Source organism: Mustela nivalis (genome assembly GCF_964662115.1).
Source record: "Mustela nivalis genome assembly, chromosome: 11".
Taxonomy (NCBI): Eukaryota; Metazoa; Chordata; class Mammalia; order Carnivora; family Mustelidae; genus Mustela; species Mustela nivalis.
In genome coordinates, this window is record NC_139030.1 from 111,242,401 (window position 1) to 111,263,506 (window position 21,106).

The 21,106-nt window shown below is 41.4% G+C and overlaps 2 protein-coding genes across 5 annotated transcripts in view; one reads left to right on the forward strand and one right to left on the reverse strand.

Moving 5' to 3' along the window:
• SLC40A1 (solute carrier family 40 member 1) overlaps positions 1 to 21,106 on the forward strand; it is a 747,507-nt gene that overhangs the window by 187,503 nt on the left and 538,898 nt on the right. The gene's annotated exons all lie outside the window — the stretch shown is intronic.
• Positions 1 to 21,106, reverse strand: part of LOC309844194 (small membrane A-kinase anchor protein) — a 75,159-nt gene that overhangs the window by 42,384 nt on the left and 11,669 nt on the right. For 3 of the 4 annotated variants that reach the window (XM_082690570.1, XM_082690572.1, XM_082690571.1), the window contains exons 2-3: positions 5,643 to 5,855; positions 2,714 to 2,765 (exon numbers count right to left, since the gene is read on the reverse strand). The gene's annotated coding sequence lies outside the window, so the exon portion shown is untranslated. The remainder of the gene's footprint in view (positions 1 to 2,713; positions 2,766 to 5,642; positions 5,856 to 21,106) is intronic. The other variant, XM_082690573.1, reaches the window with a different exon arrangement.

A 21,106-nucleotide genomic window follows, 5' to 3' on the forward strand; every position in this document is an offset into this window, starting at 1 on the left:
TAAGCCGTTCCCAGCCTCGTGCTGGAATGATCCATGAGGCCTCTGGGGTCCCTGCCCGGAGAGCAGTGTCAGCCCTTGATGTGCTCCAGGCGAGAAAAGAGAAATTCAGAAATTTCTTCCTTCCCAGTGTCTTCCTTCCCAGTTGCAGGGAAGAGGCGGGCATGGAAAGGGCCCTGGATCCCACTGGAAGAGAATGACGCACCCAGGAGTCCTTTCTTTCACTTGGTTCGGAGACTCACGGGGTCGTCCTTGCCAAGGGTCAGCTGTCCCCTGCCCCTTTGGCTTCAAGAATGAATGAGCCCACGCGGGAGCGGCTGTGCTGGGCCTCCGGGCCCCAGGTGGGTGGCAGCTGTCACGCTGGCTGTGGCTCCCTCAGAGCCAGGCAGGCTCCCCTCCCCCGTCGTGGGGCTAGCCCAGACGCAGAAAAACCCCGAAGCAGGGCTCTGGTGCTTCTCCGCGTGGCCTCCCCAGACGCCCCCCCCCCCCAGAACCCCAAGTCTGAGACAGCTGGCAGGCGGGGCGGCGGGCAGTGGGGCTTCCCTGGGGCTCCTGGGCAGCTGCCCCGCTCTGCCAGCAGGACCGGGCCTACTCCGGCCAAGATGTCCAAGGTTGCAGGAGCAACTGCTTCTCCAAATGCTTTTGGGAAAGAACCTGCCTCCAGCCTTAGAATGTCAAAAGATCAGTGAGGCCTTGCCTCTCCTCAGGACTGCAGGCCATGCTTTGGTCAAGACCCTGCCATTGTAAGAGTCAGAGGCAAGATGGCTCCGGGGACCCTGTCGGCCCCCCCACCCCCACCCCAGCGTTTCTGCTCTCCTGTCATCATCTCCTCCTGGCTCCAACAAGATGGGCAGGCGGGAGCCCAGGCTCTTCAGGCTGCTGACAGACCAGACTGTAGGATTTTGAAAGTGTCGGAGAACAAAGTGAGAGAGAAGAGGAAGAACCCAAACACAGCCTGACTTGAATGTGGTAGGGTGAGGTAGGGGTAGGCTGAGGGCACCTGGGTGCAAGTGTTTAGTGGGTTTTCTTTTTGCCAGAAGGGCATGGAAAGTAAGATAAAAACAGTAATGATAGAATACTAGAATCTGAACACAGGCAATCTGAGCCCAGAACCCACGCGGTTGACAGCAAAGAGCTACTGAGCTGGACTGAGGCCAGAGAGTAAACTTGAAATTAACAGAATTGAATCAAGGCACCCCTCCCCCCTTTTACCCTGGCAAAGAAATCCCATTTCCAACCCCAGTCCCTGTAAAACTTCCACTTCCACTCCGGACAGGTCGGAGAGAGGTAGGCAGCTGACTCCCTCCACTGGTTTCTCCACTTATACTCTGGAACGCCTCTGACTTCCATTTCTGCTTCATGTGGACAGTCAGAGCGTAGGTCTCTGGGAGAAGCAAGAGAGGGCGAACTACTGAGGCAGAAGAAACCTAAAAGAGCTCTGACTGGTGATATGGCCCCTGTCAGGAGGGATCTGGTCGCCAGGATTCACCTGCCACTGGGGCTCTTACTAGCCTACCAGAGACTCAAATGTCTTCACTTGTTTACTTACAATGAAGTGATGAGGACAGGATACAAAAATGGAACAGTAGGTGAATGTTCATATAGAGGCTAGAGTGTGCTTGTCCATTGAAGAGTTATGAAAGTCACAGAAGCCATATATAGAAAGGGTAAAAATTGACTAAGGAGACAGAAAAAAAATTACCTTATTATATAGCATTATGGGATATACTGAGAGAATAGCACCCAGATAGGACCTATGAGAAAACTCATTTTGATGTTTTGATTTTCATAATAATAATGCTATGTTAAGATAAAAATAATAATGCTTTTTAAAATGTTTATAAAAATAATAATTCTTCCTCCTCATTTCTCATCAATAGTCCACTAGTCTAGGGGGAATAAAACCTTCTTAGTGGTTGCTGGCAACGTGGCTATTTCCCACATATATTTTTTCAGTGATTCAGGTTTTGTGAACTCTTTTTTATGTTTAGGGTAAAATGGTGTCTCTAAAACTTATCTTGTACATGCTAAGATATTTTAGATTTGGCTGAAAGACGAGATAACTACTCTGAGTAGGCGACAGACACATATTCATGTCAGACCCTAGACTAGGGTTTTAGGATGCAGATCTATTAAAAAAAAAAAAAGGAAAAAAATCAGCAGCAGAAATGACATATTGATTCTTTAACTTTTTGTAGCCCAAGACACATCAGTACATTTCTTGATGAAGCACTAGCTAGCTGTAGATATGAAAGTGGTGTCATCTTGTGCTCCTAAAAGTTTTTCTGCGCCCTTGTAATCCTCCTGGTGATTCCCGTGCCACAGCAGGCTTCAGAATCTCATTACAAACCTTAATTACACTGTTGTGAACGACCTATGCTTGTTTAGGATTTTCTCAGAACGAAAGAACAAATTATAAGATTACCTGACCAGCCAAATAAGTGAAAATGTAAATTAAACCTCCTAGGAGAGTCTCTTTTTTTTTTTTTTTGACATTTTAATATGTATCAAAATATGTTTAAAAGTTCTTATACCCAAAATAAATTTTCAAAGCTGCATTTTAGGCTATTCAAGTCTTATTCATTATGTCACGGGAATGAGAAATGATTTATATTATCTTCCTCATATGAAAGACAAGAATCCAATCACCTCTCAGACCTCCTCTTTTCCTGAAGAAAAATGTTTCACTTTTTCTCCCAGGATTTCTTTTACTCACATTTCTCAGGCTTCTCTAGACCCACTCTTGTTCTCCAGCTGTAATTAAATGTCTGTCAATGCAAACAAGGGAAAGTTCCAAATAAGAGTTTAACTAGTGCAGAGCATTAGATAGAGTATTATGGAACAATATTTCCCAACCGTGTATTCTATAGTCCAGTTTTGTTCATTAACAGCTAGATAGACTGTCACCTGTGCCATCGACCTATTCTCAATTGTCTCATTTTTCCTTTAAGTTCTACATTCTCAGTTTTGGTACTGTGGGGAAAAAAGAAGAAGAAAGAAGGAGGAGGAGGAGAAGAAGGAGGAGGAAGAAGAAGGAAGAGGAAGAAGAAGAGGAAGAAGAAGAGGAGGAAGAGGAAGAAGAAGAGGAGGAAGAGGAGGAAGAAGAGGAGGAAGAAGAGGAGGAAGAAGAGGAGGAAGAAGAGGAAGAAGAAGAATCGAAACTTCCTTTACAGTGGAGTTGGGAGGCCAGCAGGGGGAGCGCTCGGACCCCACCGCCGTTGTCCCTCGCGGAGCCAATAGGAAGAGAGGGGCCTCGCTTGGGAACACCGCCTACCCCAGCAGGAGGAAGACAGGCCTTTCTTCTCCCCTGGCAACGGCCCAGCCAATGAGAGACTTTGCTACTCAGCCAATGAACAGCCACTGTACTTGGGACTTGCAGTTTACTCTAATGGACTTTTTTTCCTATACCAGCCTTCCCAACTAGCCTCTTTCTTCTGTAAGGTTCTCCTTTGTTCTCTGGGCTTGTGTGTGGCTTTGCTGTAGCTGGCTTGTGCCAGGTTGTAATTGTCCAGCTCTTCTTGAATAAACACATTTTTGCTAGTTAAAAACCGGCAGTTTTATTTTTAAGGTTAACAGTCTTTAAATTTGCTAATGTAAAATAAATAAGTAAATAAATTTGGTGATATATATTTGTCAGTAAATGAGGCTCCTTGTTCCTGTGGAGGATCGGTCTGAAGCTCTTTACACTAAATAAAATATATTTTGGAGTCCCTAAATCCCTATCAGCACTCTCTTTCTCTTGTATAAGTAGATTTAGCACTCCCCCTCCTCCCCAATGGTAGAAATGTCTGGAAATAAATGAGCATCTTTTTTTTTTTTAATTACTGTTGCCGTCTTTAATGGTTACGTATATTTTTTCTCTCCCCTATATTGTCCGCATCGTGAGGACAGGAACCACGTTCTTTATGTATTCTATTTGCTTATTTCTAGTGCCTGGCATATGGAAGGCAGTCAATGTTTGCTGAATTGAACATCCTCACTCTGCTGTGGTGCTTACTATGTTTTTGTCCCATTTGAAACAAAGAAAAACTATATTAACTTAGATCCATGAGTCTGAGCTTCTTTAAGTGGTCAACCTATGTTTATTTGGACAATCATTTCTGGCATTGAGATGTGGCAAACTTCTTTTGCATACAATGTGGGTATAAGACATTTAAAACCAGATAAATACTGCAATCATTGAGCAAAAATTTTCTATTTCAAACATCATATTGTATTGTATGTTTTTTGCTTAGGGCATATGTGTCTTCCAACATGATTGATCCATTTTCTGAATAGCCTGTTTGTTAAAAATAATCTGTCCCAGTTTCATCAAAATAGCTCAGCTTCCATCTTGGAATTCTGTATTTTCACATATCTATTAGTTTCTAATTTTTATTATTCCCATTTTAAGGTATATTTAGCAAATTCTTAGCTTTAATATAAAAGCTATTAAACCTTCAAATGCTTATTTAAGAAGTTAAGGGTATTAGAATAGATACTTGAGGGATATTCGCATGGACAAGGGACTTAATTTAGATTGTTCTGATGGGAAGTTCGGGAACCACCAAGAAGAAATCACAGGAGGCAGATCTGGCTTTAATTAAAAAAGGATTTCTATTGGTTAGAGTTTACAACAAGATGGAAAGATTTGTGGGCTTCCTCTTAAACCAGAAATTAGATAACCTATCTGGGATGCTGTAATGAAGATTTTTAAAAAGAATAGCAAAATTCCATATCCTGTAAGATAAGTCCTCCAAAGCCAGGATTCTATAATTTAGGAGTTGTTTTGCAATTTGAAGACATGTGAGCTGGCCTTTGGAATGCACCCAGCACTAAGGCATTAACTTGATATCCTACTGTGTGTGCCCTCTACAAGGACAGACAGCTCTGCTATGGTTGTTGGCTAAGGACGCAGGTTATCATCTTGTAAAGATTTTCCTTAAAGAGCAAATGTACTACCAAATGTTGTATAAATTGGTACTCATGGAAGAATTCTAGCTAATTGGACATAAGCAACAGTCTATCCACATGGGGATATTTTAGGGCTTGTGAAGTTTCACTTAATGGATAACCTTGTCTGATGGAGTGCGGAGCTACTGAAACTTAGAGCTAATAATGGCAATTACTATTTACTGAGCACCTACTATGTGATGGGAACCATAATAGCCTTCTCCATGCTATCTCATTTAATTCTTACACTAGCACCTTGAGGTATGTGTAATTTGTTTGAAATATGAAGAAATGGAAAAAATAAGGCAGCATCTAATATGTGCTGGAACTTGAATTTGAACCCAGGCCTGTGTCTAAAGTCTTGATTGTCCACCCCCACAATAGCCTATGAAGTCTGGCTGCGTTCCAGGCAGCATTCCTCTTATCCAACTCCTAATCCATCAACTCTGATGGGCAGTATCCATGGCCAGAAACATCTTCATTAAAATGTCTCCTAAAAATGCTCCCACATGCACAACATTTTAAAACTCCAAAGGGATCCTCTGATATGTCTATCAGAACTTAAGTTTATTTATTATTGATAAATCTTAATCAAGGTTCTTCAATAGTCAGCTTGGTTATTTTCCTGACATTTTGTTAAGTGAACATGGGGATATTAGCCTTCCAGTTTTAGTGATGGAGAAAACAAAAGGTATGAAGCCTTGCTGCCTTACCTCAGTAGTCATAAATGTAGTAGTAGAGGTTGTAGTAGAGTTTCTTTCTCTCCGATGTTGCCTTTCTGGCTCTATTAGCAATTCTATGTTTTTCTCCAAAGCTTCTTTTCATAGAGTTTTAATAACAAGTTTCTCTTTCATGTATGTTCCACATTTAGGGCTTATATCCTTCCAAAGACTTTTCATTCCATTTTTTCCCAACTACTTCATTGCCTAGAGTGGTTGAGGAGAATAATTTTTTGCTTAAACAAAGTTATCATAAAATCAACACATGTATAACCAATTTTTAAAAAGTTATTATCTTAGAATAAAGACTTTACTCATATTACTACTCAGATTCTCAAGGAAAACAACATCTTTATTTCCTATGACCTATCCTTGTTCATCTCTACCCCAGTAGGTGACCAGTGGGCGGGACGTGAGGGCGGGGTTTGGGGGACTAAACATGTGTGCTCAGTTAGGCCATCTTGATCCAGGGATATTCTCTGGATTTAAATCTTGTGTCTTCTGCACCAGAAGAGAGCATCCTAGGCAGCAGTGAGTTTGTGGAAACTTGACTAATAGGGCTATCAATTATAAACCAGGTAAAACGTCTACCAAAAATAAAGCCCTTGGTTTTGGAATAGTTGAACTGAAACCATCTTCTTTTTTTCTGGCTGTGATTAGAGTAGAACTAATAGTCTTTTAAAAAAAATATTTATTTAAGAAAGAGAGTGAAAGTATGGGGGGGTAGAGAAGGAGGGGCAGAGGGGAGGGAGAGAGACAAGCAGACACCGTGTTGAGCCCCATTTGGGGCTTGATCTCGAGAATCTTGAGATCATGACCTGAGATGAAATCAAGAGTTGGATGCTTAACCGACTGAGCTATTCAGGTGCCCCTAGAATTAATAGTTTTCTAAAGTCACTCCTGGTTCTGAATAATAAATTCCTATCATCTGATTTTAGATCTTTTCTTCTTGGTGGCTGAGTACAAAAACAACAACAACAACAACAACAACACAACCTATTTATCCAAGAGTAAATCCAGAACCCATCCCTATTTCAGTGCATTGGCGAATATCTCCTTCTGCAACGAGAGGAGAAAAGAGGAGAAGAGAGAAGACTTCCCCTCTCAGTCCTGCTTCTCTGCCAGCATCTGCGAAGGGGCGCACGGATTCTCACTGCTGAACTGTCACATTTTCTCTCTTAACGGATTCTTGCTCCAGGAGTCAAAGGCTGATGAAAGGTCAAAAAAATAGAAACTAACATTCTATTTTATAGTGAGTCTAACAGATCTATGAAAGGACAGGACGAGAGTAAAAACCATGGACTGACTACGGCTGCTCTTATCCACTTGCTATTTGTTTAGATTAAATTGTTTAGATCAGATCAGATTAGCCTTGAGGCCCAGGAAGCCCAGATGCACTGTTTCTGCAAAGTAAACTGAGCATAATGTTAGAGGGAATGTCCGTTACGTTACTAGGAGTGCCTCTTGGCGAACATCAAGAAACGCCCTCTAGAGCCTGGCGCACACTGCATTCTGGGTTCACCTGTACTGGGCCGTCCCTGCGAGGCTGCTAAAGGCAAGCGCCCGGACAGGGCAGTGGGAGGCATTCCTGATCCTGTCTGGAGGCGAGGGTTTCTACCTGCGGAGTCTTCCTTCACGCCCTGGCAGTGGTGCTGAAATTAGTGGGAGCTCCTTCTCAAAGAACAGCTAAAATTCAGTTTCTTCTCTAGGGCTGGCTGGCTCCGGCACAGCTGACCATATTGATTAAGAACTCTGGCTGCGGAGTTGTTCCCTCCACGACTTAAGCAAGAATGCAGAAAGCAGGCTGTGCAGGCTATCTTGGAATTATGCCCAAATGTAAAAAAGAGCATGAGAAAATCACCCTCATAAAAACAGAAGAGGGTCTGGGAACTCAGAAAACCACTGACGATGGATTAAATTTGCCTTCACTTTATACCAGGTATAGTTTGAAAAAAAAAAAAAGCAATTGAATTATAAATCTAAAAATCAAGGAACTGAACTAAAGCCCTGGTTTTGTCCCTAAATAATTGGGAAGTTTTAACAATTTTCAAGCCTCTGAGGAACTATTTGCTAATCTATAAATCAAAACCAACTATAAAGTTACATTTTAGCCTTCTTCATATGTCAGTATTTTATTAGGTTTCATTGAAGACTAGAAGTGATTGAGCAGAAGCTAAATTAATTGTTAGTTCTTTTAAGATTAAACAGAATAGAGGTGCCTGGCTGGCCCAGTCTGCAGAACAGGCGACCTGACCTCAGGGTGGTGAGTTCAAGCCTGACGTTGGATGTAGAGCTTACTTGAAAAAAAAAAAAAAAAGATAGAAAAGAAGATTAAACAGAATAAAAAAAATCAGTATGTCTTTCAAAGTTAAACTTCTTAATGTTTTTTATATATTTCCTCTCAGTCTTTTATATATTCTACAGTAAATATCTATCCACTTGTACTTTATATAACAGTTCTTATCCATATACTATTCTAGCATAGAATTTTTCTATAATTCTTAACTACAAATTTACAGAATTTAACTGAATGAAGTTTCATTTAGGGAGACAGTCTGGGCTATAATACATTTCTGATTGGAGGCAAGTCTGAGTACACATCTTTGTGACTGCAAATGGACATGTGGCATCATTAGAAAATTTCACTGTTATATTAAAGAATTAAAAGTGATTTATCCATGAAATTTATTCACTTTATCTGTCTTGGAATCAGACGATCTCATTCCTCATGCTAAAGTCCTTTCCTGGTTATTATTTAATACCTTTGCTTTGTCAAAGCCTATTCCTCTTTTTAAAAATCCCAAACGAAGAAGGAGCTCATTACATAAAACATTGGCCTTAACATCACTTGGCCCAGTCAGTGTAGGTCAAACATGAAAGTCTAGTCATTCTTGCATCAGATGAGAAAGAGGTTAGGTCCTAAAATTCTAGTCTGCTTCCCAATCCGTAAGTCAACACACAAGATTTCTGTAATCATATTTTGTAAACACCACCGGAGAAAACAAATTTCTGAGTACACTCTTTCAGCACAGGATAGGGTAAGCTATGCGATTTTCAAAGGAGTTTTAAGTAGAAGACCAAGAAACTAGTATTTTGAGCTTGGCACTTTGAGGTGAAGGATCCTCCGTTAGTAACATGGACAGATACGGCTATGACCATAGCTTGCAAAAAACCATCTTCTAGAACCAGGCCATCAAGGCAACTGGGAGGAGGAGGATAGGAATGGACCGGGGGACAACGGGGCTCTGTGTGAAGGCGGCTGGCGAAGGGCCACCCCGTTACACTCCTCTGACGCTTTTGAATGTGTAGGTGTTTGCAAAGCAACCGAATTGAAGACAGAAACCAAAAAGATCAAAGTAGCCTGAGACTGAAAGTCACATCAAAACCACATCCATGGAAAGATCAAACATCTCGTGATTGTCCCTAAAACGTTAGTAACTGTATCTTTAAAAACGAACAAAATGAAGCCCCCAGAGGAACCACCCGTGTGGCTGCCTGGGTCTCAAGAGAGGTCGAGATTCTAGACAGAATTAGACACCAAAAGAAAGTGTTTGATAAAGGTTTATTTGCAGTGAAATTCAAACTCACAAATGACTTCCAGCTGGGCTTTGGCAAATTCCCGTTCCCAGCAGCTCCGTGTTCAGATAAAGGTAACAGCTTCCCAAGTTGAACCGGAGTTCAGAAGGGGCCAACCTCGGCCCCAAGGATGGCTGCCTGCGACTGGGGCCTTTTCACATTTTTCTTCACTGGTTTCCTTTTCTTCTCGGTTTGGGAGTCTCTGACTTCAGCTCTTTTTCTGAACGTGACCTCTCAGTCCTAGATCTCGGATGTCGTTGGCAAGCTCTACTGCTGTCCGCCCTGTGGGCCAGAGCGCTGTGGCTCCCACGCCCGCCATCAGCCCACGGCCGGGGACAGCGAGCTTGCAACACCGACTTTCACCCAACGGAGGGACCTCCAAGGAGTGAGCCCCCGGCCACGAGTCCGAGAGAGCCGGGTCGCTCCGGCACGCCTTGCTTCTCGGATCAGAGTAGGCACAGCCTGAATGGGACGGAAAGAATCAAAGTCTCCAGAAATCGAGTCCAGACAGTTCAGCTCCTGAGCGAAGAGTGACTGTTCCGTCCTCCCCGGAGGCCACTGTTAGAGGCGAGGTAGACAGACGCGGGCATGCGGCAGCTCGCACAGCAGCTCCGCGGGAACGTCCCGGACCCCCAGGAGGTCATCTGTCCTCCAGCTCCGCGACGGTCACAGGCCCGTGTGCACGAGCCCCAGACCGGCCGGACCGCCTGGGCCCTCGGGCACTCGCAGCACCGCTACTGCACCAAACGGCCTCGCTTGTAACCGTCACTGCAGCTCGGAAGCCAGATGCGTCACCCCCAAGGCCGCGCGCCCGTGCCGGGCTCCTCCCGCCCGCCGCTGCTCCGCTCCGGCCAGTCCCGCCTGATGCTCCGCGGTGGCCCCTTCAGCGCGGCCTGGACAGCCCTCGCCCCGTCCTCCGCAAGCTCCTGCGCCCTCTTCTTGTCCTACAGGTCTCTGCACCTCCGGCCCCAGGGGCACCGGGCCCTCCCCCAGGACAGCCCTTCCCCTGCAGGCCTCGCTCCCACAGGCATGGGAGAGTCCGCGCCCACCCGGGTCCCCCACCGCCAGCATCCTCCCTTGTAAGGCTGCAGCGTGTGCGCATCGCCTCCGCCATGCGGACGTAGGTCCGCCTCGTCCACACTGTTCCCGGTTCTGCGTCCAGCCTCCCGATCCGGCCTGCGTCCAGCCTCCCGTTCCCGGCCTGCGTCCAGCCTCCCGATCCCGGCCTGCGTCCAGCCTCCCGTTCCGGCCTGCGTCCAGCCTCCCGATCCCGCCTGGAGGTGCCCTTGTCCAAGCAGGACAGAATCAGAACGGAAAACGTCTTCAGTGATAGGAGTGCGGATCACCTCAGGAATTTCTAATTTTGTCAACAATGTTAAAAAATAATGTGATTAGGGACGCCTGAGTAACTCAGTGGGTTAAGCCTCTGCCCTTGGCTCAGGTTGATCTCAGGGTTCTGGAATCGAGTCCCGCCTCGGGTCTCTGCTCGGTGGGGAATCTACATCCCCCTCTCTCTCTGCCTGCCTCTCTGCCTACTTGTGATCTCTCTGTGTCAAAAAAATAAAATATTAAAAAAAAAACAATGTGATTACAGTTTGTGTGTAATAAAACCCATCTAAAATATATAAATATTTATATAGATTATTTAAAAAATTCTTACTGGTTTCCTGCTCAAAAAGTGAAACACAGTTTAATTTGCTTCAAATTAATTTGTGTAAAAAATGTGTAAAAATTTTAGAGTAAAAAATTTTTAAATGTGATGACATATGTAAATGTTTGAAGAGTTTGCACACATTCTAAAATGTAGATTAAATTTAACTACTGCTACAAAGTTCTGCTTTCACGACTTGATACTTAGATACCTAGTCTTGTATATTATCACTATGCTTTCTCCTGTTATCATTAACTTTTTAAATTCTAGAGATGTGGAGAAATAATCTCGAGGTGGATTTATAGATTTATTGTTTTATATCTCCATTAACTAGATCCCCCCAATGGATACAGCTTTCTCTTCCCTCAATCATGCATGCTCATTTTAAAAAATACAATTAAACATAAAAAACAAGGTAAACAAAAATCCTGTAGCATCCACTCTTTCTCTCAGAAAGTCATTCTATCATAAATAGTTGTATAGGAATCTATCTTACATATTTTTTTAACTATGAATAGTAAATTTGCCTCTTCTACAAGGAATGATGTTGACAGCTTCATGCGTATCCCTCCGCACTTTTCTGGTATACAAACATTCTACATATAGAGCATGCCATGGTGTGCGTGTGTGTGTACAAAATTTAGGTGGTTATTTCTTTTTATAATAATGAGATCTTATTATAGATACTTCTCTATATTAATATTTTCACACTAAAGAGTACTCTGAAAATATCTCTAACTCAATGAGCAAAAGGAAGAAAAAGTAATTTTGAATATAGTTCTGTAAGGCCTCAGGTAACTTAAAAAATTGCGTTTTCGTTTTCTTCACTGTAAAATTGCCATCACCTACTTCATAGGATCAAATGAGTGCCTTGCTCATGGGGTGTGCTTTTTTTTTTTTAAAGATTTTTCTTGGTGAGGAGTCAAGATGATGGAGAAGTAGCAGGCTGAGACTACTTCAGGTAGCAGGAGATCAGCTAGATAGCTTATCTAAAGATTGCAAACACCTACAAATCCAACGGGAGATTGAAGAGAAGAAGAACAGCAATTCTAGAAACAGAAAATCAATCATTTTCTGAAAAGTAGGAGTGGCAGAGAAGTGAATCCAAAGCCACGGGAAGATAGACTGTGGGGGTAGGGGCCGCCTCCCGGCAGGCCGAGCAACGGAGCACAAAATCAGGACTTTTAAAAGTCTGTTCTGCTGAGGGACATCACTCCAGAAGCTAAACCAGGGTGATGGGGTCAGTGTGGCCTCAAGTCCCGCAGGGTCACAGAAGGATCGGTGGTGTCTGAGTGTCGCAGAGATCGCAGGTATTAGAATGGGGAAGCCAGCTACAGAGACAGAGCCGAGGAGTGAGCTCTCAGCTCGGTGTTACCTTGAACCGGTCGCAGCCTGGGTGAGCTCCGAGCCCGGCCAAAGGCCATGGAGAAGGGAGTAATTGGGTGCTATTCTTTAAGGGTGCACTGAGGAGTGGGGCTCCAAGCTCTTGCTCCCCCCGGCCAGAGACTGGGAGGCCGCCATTATCATTCCCGTCCTCCAGAACTCTACAGAAAGTGCTCAGGGAACAAAAGCTCCTGAAAGCAAACCCAAGCGGATTAGTCAGCCTGGCCCCTGGTAATGGTGGTGCAATTCCGCCTGGGGCAAAGACACTTGAGAATCATTACACCAGGCCCCTCCTCCAGAAGATCAACAAGCCAGGACCAAGTTCACCTACCAAGGAGTGCGGTTTCAATACCAAGGAGAGTGGTGAAATTCTAGAGGAGGAGAAAGCAAAGCATGGAATTCATGGCTTTCTCCCTGTGATTCTTTAGTCTTGCAGTTAATTTTTCTTTTTCTTCTTTTTCAATTTTTTTCTTCTTCTGCTAAATTTTTTAACTTTTACCCTTTTCTTTTTCAACTTTTTAAAACTAGTTTATCTAATATATATATATTTTCTTTTTTATATTTTTTCTTTATTCATTTTCTTTTTTTAATTGTTTCTCTTTTTTTCTTTCTTTTTTTTTTTTGAACCTCTTTTTATCCCCTTTCTCCCCCCCCCCCCTTGATTTAGGATCTCTTCTAATTTGGTTAAAGCATATTTTCCTGGGGTCTTTGCCACCCTTTTCGTATTTTACTTGCTCCTTCATATACTCTTGTCTGGACAAAATGACAGGCGGAAAAATTAACCACAAAAAAAGGAACAAGAGGCAGTACCGAAGGCTAGGGACCTAATCAATACAGACATTGGTAATATGTCAGATCTAGAGTTCAGAATAATGATTCTCAAGGTTCTAGCTGGGCTTGAAAAAGGCATGGAAGATATTAGAGAAACCCTCTCGGGAGATATAAAAGCCCTTTCTGGAGAAATAAAAGAACTAAAATCTAACCAAGTTAAAATTAAAAAAGCTATTAAAAAATAAAAAAAAAATAAAAAAAGCTATTAATGAGGTGCAATAAAAAATGGAGGCTCTGACTGCTAGGAGAAATGAGGCAGAAGTAAGAATTAGCAATATAGAAGACCAAATGACAGAGAATAAAGAAGCTGAGCAAAAGAGGGACAAACAGCTACTGGACCACAAGCGGAGAATTTGAGAAATAAGTGACACCATAAGACGAAACAACATTAGAATAATTGGGATTCCAGAAGAAGAAGAAAGAGAGAGGGTAGCCGAAGGTATATTGGAGAGAATTATTGTAGAGAATTTCCCTAATATGGCTAAGGGAACAAGCATCAAAATCTAGGAGGTGCAGAGAACCCACCATCAAAATAAACAAGAATAGGTCCACACCCCGTCACCTAATAGTAAAATTTACAAGTCTTAGTGACAAAGAGAAAATCCTGAAAGCAGCCCGGGAAAAGAAGTCTGTAACATACAATGGTAAAAATATCAGATTGGCAGCAGACTTATCCACAGAGACCTGGCAGGCCAGAAAGAGATATATTCAGAGCACTAAAGGAGAAAAACATGCAGCCAAGAATACTATATCCAGCTAGGCTATCATTGAAAATAGGAGAGATAAAAAGCTTCCAGGACAAACAAAAACTAAAAAAATTTGCAAACACTAAACCAGCTCTACAGGAAATATTGAAAGGGGTCCTTTAAGCAAAGAGAAAGCCTAAAAGTAGTAGATCAGAAAGGAACAAAGACAATATACAGTAACAGTCACCTTACAGGCAATACAATGGCACTAAATTCACATCTCTCAATAGTTACCCTGAATGTTAATGGGCTAAATGCCCCAATCAAAAGACACAGGGTATCAGAATGGATAAAAAAACAAAACCCATCTATATATTGCGTTCAAGAAATACATTTTAGACCCAAAGACACCTCCAGATTTAAAGTGAGGGGGTGGAAAACAATTTACCATGCTAATGGACATCAGAAGAAAGCAGGAGTGGCAATCCTTATATCAGATCAATTAGATTTTAAGCCAAAGACTATAATAAGAGATGAGGAAGAACACTATATCATACTCGAAGGGTCTGTCCAACAAGAAGATCTAACAATTTTAAATATCTATGCCCCCAACGTGGGAACAGCCAACTATATAAACCAATTAATAACAAAATCAAAGAAACAGGGGCGCCTGGGTGGCTCAGTGGGTTAAGCCGCTGCCTTCGGCTCAGGTCATGATCTCAGGGTCCTGGGATCGAGTCCCGCATCGGGCTCTCTGCTCAGCAGGGAGCCTGCTTCGTCCTCTCTCTCTCTCTGCCTCTCTGCATACTTGTGATCTCTCTCTGTCAAATAAATAAATAAAATCTTTAAAAAAAAATCAAAGAAACACATCAACAATAATACAATAATAGTAGGGGACTTTAACACTCCCCTCACTGAAATGGACAGATCATCCAAGCAAAAGATCAACAAGGAAATAAAGGCCTTAAACGACACACTGGACCAGATGGATATCACAGATATATTCAGACCATTTTATCCCAAAGCAACAGAAAACACATTCTTCTCTAGTGCACATGGAACATTCTCCAGAATAGATCACATCCTTGGTCCTAAATCAGGTCTCAACCGGTATTAAAAGATTGGGATCATTCCCTGCATATTTTCAGACCACAATGCTCTGAAGCTAGAACTCAACCACAAGAGGAAATTTGAAAAGAACCCAAATACATGGAGACTAAACAACATCCTTCTAAAGAATGAATGGGTCAACCAGGAAATTAAAGAAGAATTGAAAAAATTCATGGAAACAAATGATAATGAAAACACAATGGTTCAAAATCTGTGGGACACAACAAAGGCAGTCCTGAGAGGAAAATATATAGCAGTACAAGCCTTTCTCAAGAAACAAGAAAGGTCTCAAGTACACAACCTAACGCTACACCTAAAGGAGCTGGAGAAAGAAAAGAAAGAAACCCTAAACCCAGTAGGAGAAGAGAAATCATAAAGATCAGAGCAGAAATCAATGAAATAGAAACCAGGAGCTGGTTCTTTGAAAGAATTAATAAGATTGATAAATCTCTGGCCAGACTTAGCAAAAAGAAGAGAAAGGACCCAAATAAATAAATCATGAATGAAAGAGGAGAGATCACAACTAACACCAAAGAAATACAGACAATTATAAGAACATACTATGAGCAACTCTATGCCAACAAATTTGACAATCTGGAAGAAATGGATGCATTCCTAGAAACATATAAACTACGACAACTGAACCAGGAAGAAATAGAAAACCTGAACAGACCCATAACCAGTAAGAAGATTGAAACAGTCATCAAAAATCTCCAAACAAACAAAAGCCTTGGACCAGATGGCTTCCCAGGGGAATTCTACCAAACATTTAAAGAAGAACTAATTCCTATTCTCCTGAAACTGTTCCAAGAAAATAGAAATGGAAGGAAAACTTCCAAACTCATTTTATGAGGTCAGCATGATCTTGAACCCAAAACCAGATAAGGATCCCATCAAAAAAGAGAACTATAGACCAATATCCTTGATAAACACAGATGCAAAAATTCTCACCAAAATACTAACCAATAGGATTCAACAGTACATTAAAAGGATTATTCACCACAACCAAGTGGGATTTATTCCAGGGCTGCAAGGTTGGTTCAACATCTGCAAATCAATCAATGTGATACAACACATTAGTAAAAGAAAGAACAAGAACCATATGATACTCTCAATAGATGCTGAAAAAGCATTTGACAAAGTACAGCATCCCTTCCTGATCAAAACTCTTCAAAGTGCAGGGATAGAGGGCACATACCTCAATATTATCAAAGCCATCTATGAAAAACTCACCACAAATATCATTCTCAGTGGAGAAAAACTGAAAGCTTTTCCACTAAGGTCAGGAACATGGCAGGGATGTCCATTATCACCACTGCTATTCAACATAGTACTAGAAGTCCTAGCCTCAGCAATCAGACAACAAGAGGAAATTAAAGGCATCCAAATTGGCAAAGAAGAAGTCAAACTATCACTCTTCACAGATGATATTATACTATATGTGAAAACCCAAAAGACTCCACTCCAAAACTGCTAGAACTTGTACAGGAATTCAGTAAAGTGTCAGGATATAAAATCAATGCACAGAAATCAGTTGCATTTCTCTATACCAACAACAAGACAGAAGAAAGAGAAAGTAAGGAGTCCATCCCATTTACAATTGCACCCAAAACTATAAGATACCTAGGAATAAACCTAAACAAAGAGGCACAGAATCTATATTCAGAAAACTATAAAGTACTCATGAAAGAAATTGAGGAAGACACAAAGAAATGGAAAAATGTTCCATGCTCCTGGATTGGGAGAATAAATATTGTGAAAATGTCTATGCTACCTAAAGCAATCTACACATTAAATGCAATTCCTATCAAAATACCATCCATTTTTTTCAAAGAAATGGAACAAGTAATCCTAACATTTATATGGAACCAGAAAAGACCTCAAATATCCAAAGGAATATTGAAAAAGAAAGCCAAAGTTGGTGGCATCACAATTCCGGACTTTGAACTCTATTACAAAGCTGTCATCATAAAGACAGCATGGTACTTGCATAAAAACAGACACATAGATCAATGGAACAGAATAGAGAGCCCAGAAATAGACCCTCAACTCTATGGTCAAATAATCTTCGACAAAGCAGGAAAGAATGTCCAGTGGAAAAAAGACAGTCTCTTCAACAAATGGTGTTGGGAAAATTGGACAGCCACATGCAGAAAAATTAAACTGGACCATTTCCTTACACCACACACGAAAATAGACTCAAAATGGATGAAGGACCTCAATGTGAGATAGGAATCCATCAAAATCCTTAAGGAGAACACAGGCAGCAACCTCTTTGACCTCAGTCGCGGCAACATCTTCCTAGGAACATCGCCAAAGGCAAGGGAAGCAAGGGCAAAAATGAACTATTGGGATTTCTTCAAGATCAAAAGCTTTTTCACAGCAAAGGAAACAGTTAACAAAACCAAAAGACAACTGACAGAATGGGAGAAGATATTTGCAAACGACCTATCAGATAAAGGACTAGTGTCCAAAATCTATAAAGAACTTAGCAAACTCAACACCCAAAGAACAAATAATCCAATCAAGAAATGGGCAGAAGACATGAACAGACATTTCTGCAAAGAAGACATCCAGATGGCCAACAGACACATGAAAAAGTGCTCTATATCACTCGGCATCAGGGAAATATAAATCAAAACCACAATGAGATATCACCTCACACCAGTCAAAATGGCTAAAATTAACAAGTCAGGAAATGACAGATGCTAGCAAGGATGCGGAGAAAGGGGAACCTTCCTATACTGTTGGTGGTAATGCAAGCTGGTGCAACCACTCTGGAAAACAGCATGGAGGTTCCTCAAAATGTTGAGAATAGAACTTTCCTATGACCCAGAAATTGCACTACTGGGTATTTACCCTAAAGATACAAACGTAGTGATCCGAAGGGGCATGTGCACCCAAATGTTTATAGCAGCAATGTCTACAATAGCCAAACTATGGAAAGAACCTAGATGTTCATCAACAGATGAATGGATCAAGAAGATGTGGTATATATACACAATGGAATACTATGCAGCCATCAAAAGAAATGAAATCTTGCCATTTGAGACAACATGGATGGAACTAGAGGGTATCATGCTTAGCAAAGTAAGTCAATCGGAGAAAGACAACTATTATAGGATCTCCCTGATATGAGGAAGTGGAGATGCAACATGGGGGGTTGGGGGGTGGGAGAAGAATAAATGAAACAGGATGAGATTGGGAGGGAGACAAACCATAGGTGACTCGTAGTCTCACAAAACAAACTGATGGTTGCTGGCAGGAGGGGGATTGGGAGAGGGGGGTGGCATTGTGGGCATTGGGGAGGGTATGTGCTTTGGTAAGTGCTGTGAATTGTGTAGACCTGGCCATTCACAGACCTGTACCCCTGGGGATAAAAATGTATGTTTATAAAAAATTTTAAAAAATTAAAAAAAAAGATTTTTCTTTATTTATTTGGCAGAGATCACAAGTAGGCAGAGAGGCAGGCAGAGAGAGAGGGGTTCCCCGCTGAGCAGAGAGCCCAATGTGGGGCCTGATCCCAGGACCCTAAGATCATGACCTGAGCTGAAGGTAGAGGCTTCACCCACTGAGCCACCCAGGCACCCCTTGGGGTGTGCTTCTTAAGAGTTTAATTTACTTCATTCAATGGCTGTGTAATACTACAGGGTGTGGGGGCCATAATGTGCATAGTCATTGGCTTCCTGAGGGCCAATGTTATTTTCAGTCTTTGACTAGTACAAGCAATCTTACAACACATAGAATTATATGGGTATCTCATTCAGCAGTTACTTGTTCTTCCATGTGGTGGATTTTAATCCATATTTCTTTTCAAAAAGGCTGAAACAGTTGGCATTTCCACATGCACGAGAATATCCTTCTCCCCAAATCTCTTCAGTGAGAACTATTCCCACTTTTTATTTTGGCTGATTTAAAGCTAATCTAATGGCTGATCTAATGGCTATGTGGTGATGTATCATGCTGGTTTTATGTGCATTTCCCAAACACCCAGCAAGGCTGAGCACAAGTTCATGCTTATTGGCCTCCTAAATTTGCTTTGTCCAAATCTCATTTGTCCATTTTTTTCTTTTTGGCTATTTAGGTTTTTATCCATTTGTAAGCACTTTTTATATAGTTTAGATATATCTATATCATGTATTTCAGATAATTTCCCCTAAGTTATTATTTCCTCTTTCAAAGTTAAATTTTTATTGAAGTGCAATATTCTTTTAGGTTGACATTTGATCCTCTGCAGATGGATTAAAATTATAAATTATGTGTATCTTTTTTTTTATAGTTTCTCAGCCCTATCTCAGGTAATCAACAACTTGAGGGATATTTCTGTGCATATGAAGGCTATTATTTCTTCCTCCTTTTCTTTAATCAATCTGGAATTTACTTTGAAGTACTCTTTTCCAGACGAACAGGCTGTTAGGTCAGCACCATTTTAAAAATAACCCATCTTTCCACTTTTAACTAAGATACCATTTTTGTTATATATCAAATAGCCACATGTACTGGGATCTATTTCTGAGCTTTCTCTATTCTATCCTCTGACTTGCCTCTTTCTAAGCCAAAACCAAAGCCATTATAAGCAGGTTGTGATATGCTTTAATTTTGTAAGGCAAGTCATTCCTCACTAGTCTTATTTACATTTATTATCTCATATAAACTTTAAGATCACTTTATCCAATTCCTCCCAAATATTACTCAAATTTAAATTAGGATTGTATTACATTTGCTTAATTTTGGGAGAATTCATGTATTTTAGTAGTATATCTATCTAAAAACATTGAGGTCTTTACATAACATTTTATTGTTTTTTTTTTTTTTTTTTAAAGATGATCCTCTGGGGTTTTTTTTCCCCCTTTTAAAACTTGTTGTTAGTAGAGAAAAAAAGTAATTTATTTTTCTTTATCCAACTTAGATCAATTTTGACATTAGTATTCCAAAGAACATTCTAAATCTTCTTCATTATTCAAGCTGTCCTCATTCTCACCAGACATCCTCACTTCCTACTTCATTAAGAAAATTGAGGTTATCAGCTTTCCAGACTCTTGTGTTCATGATCACCTGTGTTCATACCATTTCTTAAAAGCTTTTCCTCCGATGTTGGAGGATGAAATTTGTCTTCTCCTGTTCAAGCCCAGACTCCGTTGCCTCCAACTCGTTTAGCTTCCTTCAGGGCCTGGCTCCGTTGGTTTGCCACCTTCTCTCCTGCATCTTCCATGTCTACTTCTTGTGTTCCTCTGTGTCCTCTCTGTGCTGTTAAATTCCTCTTTTCTGTTGTGAAGGGGTTCCTTTAATGCTCTTGACCTAATTCTACAGCCATTCAGCCATTTCCAATGATCAGAAATACAAAAATTCTGATGGACAGTTCTTCTCCTATCCTCCCTTAACTTGGGCTAAAACACGGCTCTGTCAGCTTAGAGTGAGGACAGACAAGGGTCTGGCTCCCACAGACCTCCTCATCCTCTTTCTAGCCCTTCTGTGTTTGGGGCAAAAATAGCAGGGGAAAGGAGAGAGAAAAATGTTTCTTCCTTTGATTGTGGAAAATTGCAGTCCTCTGTGTTGGCTGTCCCTGCTTCTGGGGCTACTACTGAGCAGCCACTGATGTACTATGGGGAGTGCATGCTAAAATGCTCGCTTTGTCTTCTAGTACTTGTATGCACAGATTCTTAAGTAAGCCTTGGAAAAGGGTCTCAGGTGAGGGATCTGCCTGCAGGTGTATAGCTCTTCTCCACTCCCTCTCAGCTCCCTCACAGACAGTCCACATCATTGTCTGGAGTGGACCTAGTCCCTGTCCAAATGGCCACAGTATTTTATACCTTCTCCCTGAGAGTGGAGAAGGATTTAAAAAAAAAAAAAAGGTATAAAAGGGGTAGACTCCCTATCCCCTTGTGTGCATTAGAGAAGTCATACTGTTATTGCAAAGCAAAACTCAGCCCTATGTTGTAAATAAGAGATACTCCTCAGGCAATGCCATTCAGTAAAGATAAGCATGAAAGGATGAGCAAACATGAATACAAAGAAAGCACGGGCCCTGGTTTTATATTAGTGAATATAGGATTCAAACCAAAAAGCAATTTAAAAAGCTTCAGTGCTAAAGGTAAAAATTCACAAGGAAGATAAGATGTGAATACTTACGTACCAAATAACGTAGCAATAACTCTATGAGGTAAAAATGCTAGAATATACAATGAGAAACAGAAACACACTAAAAATAGGACACTTTAATG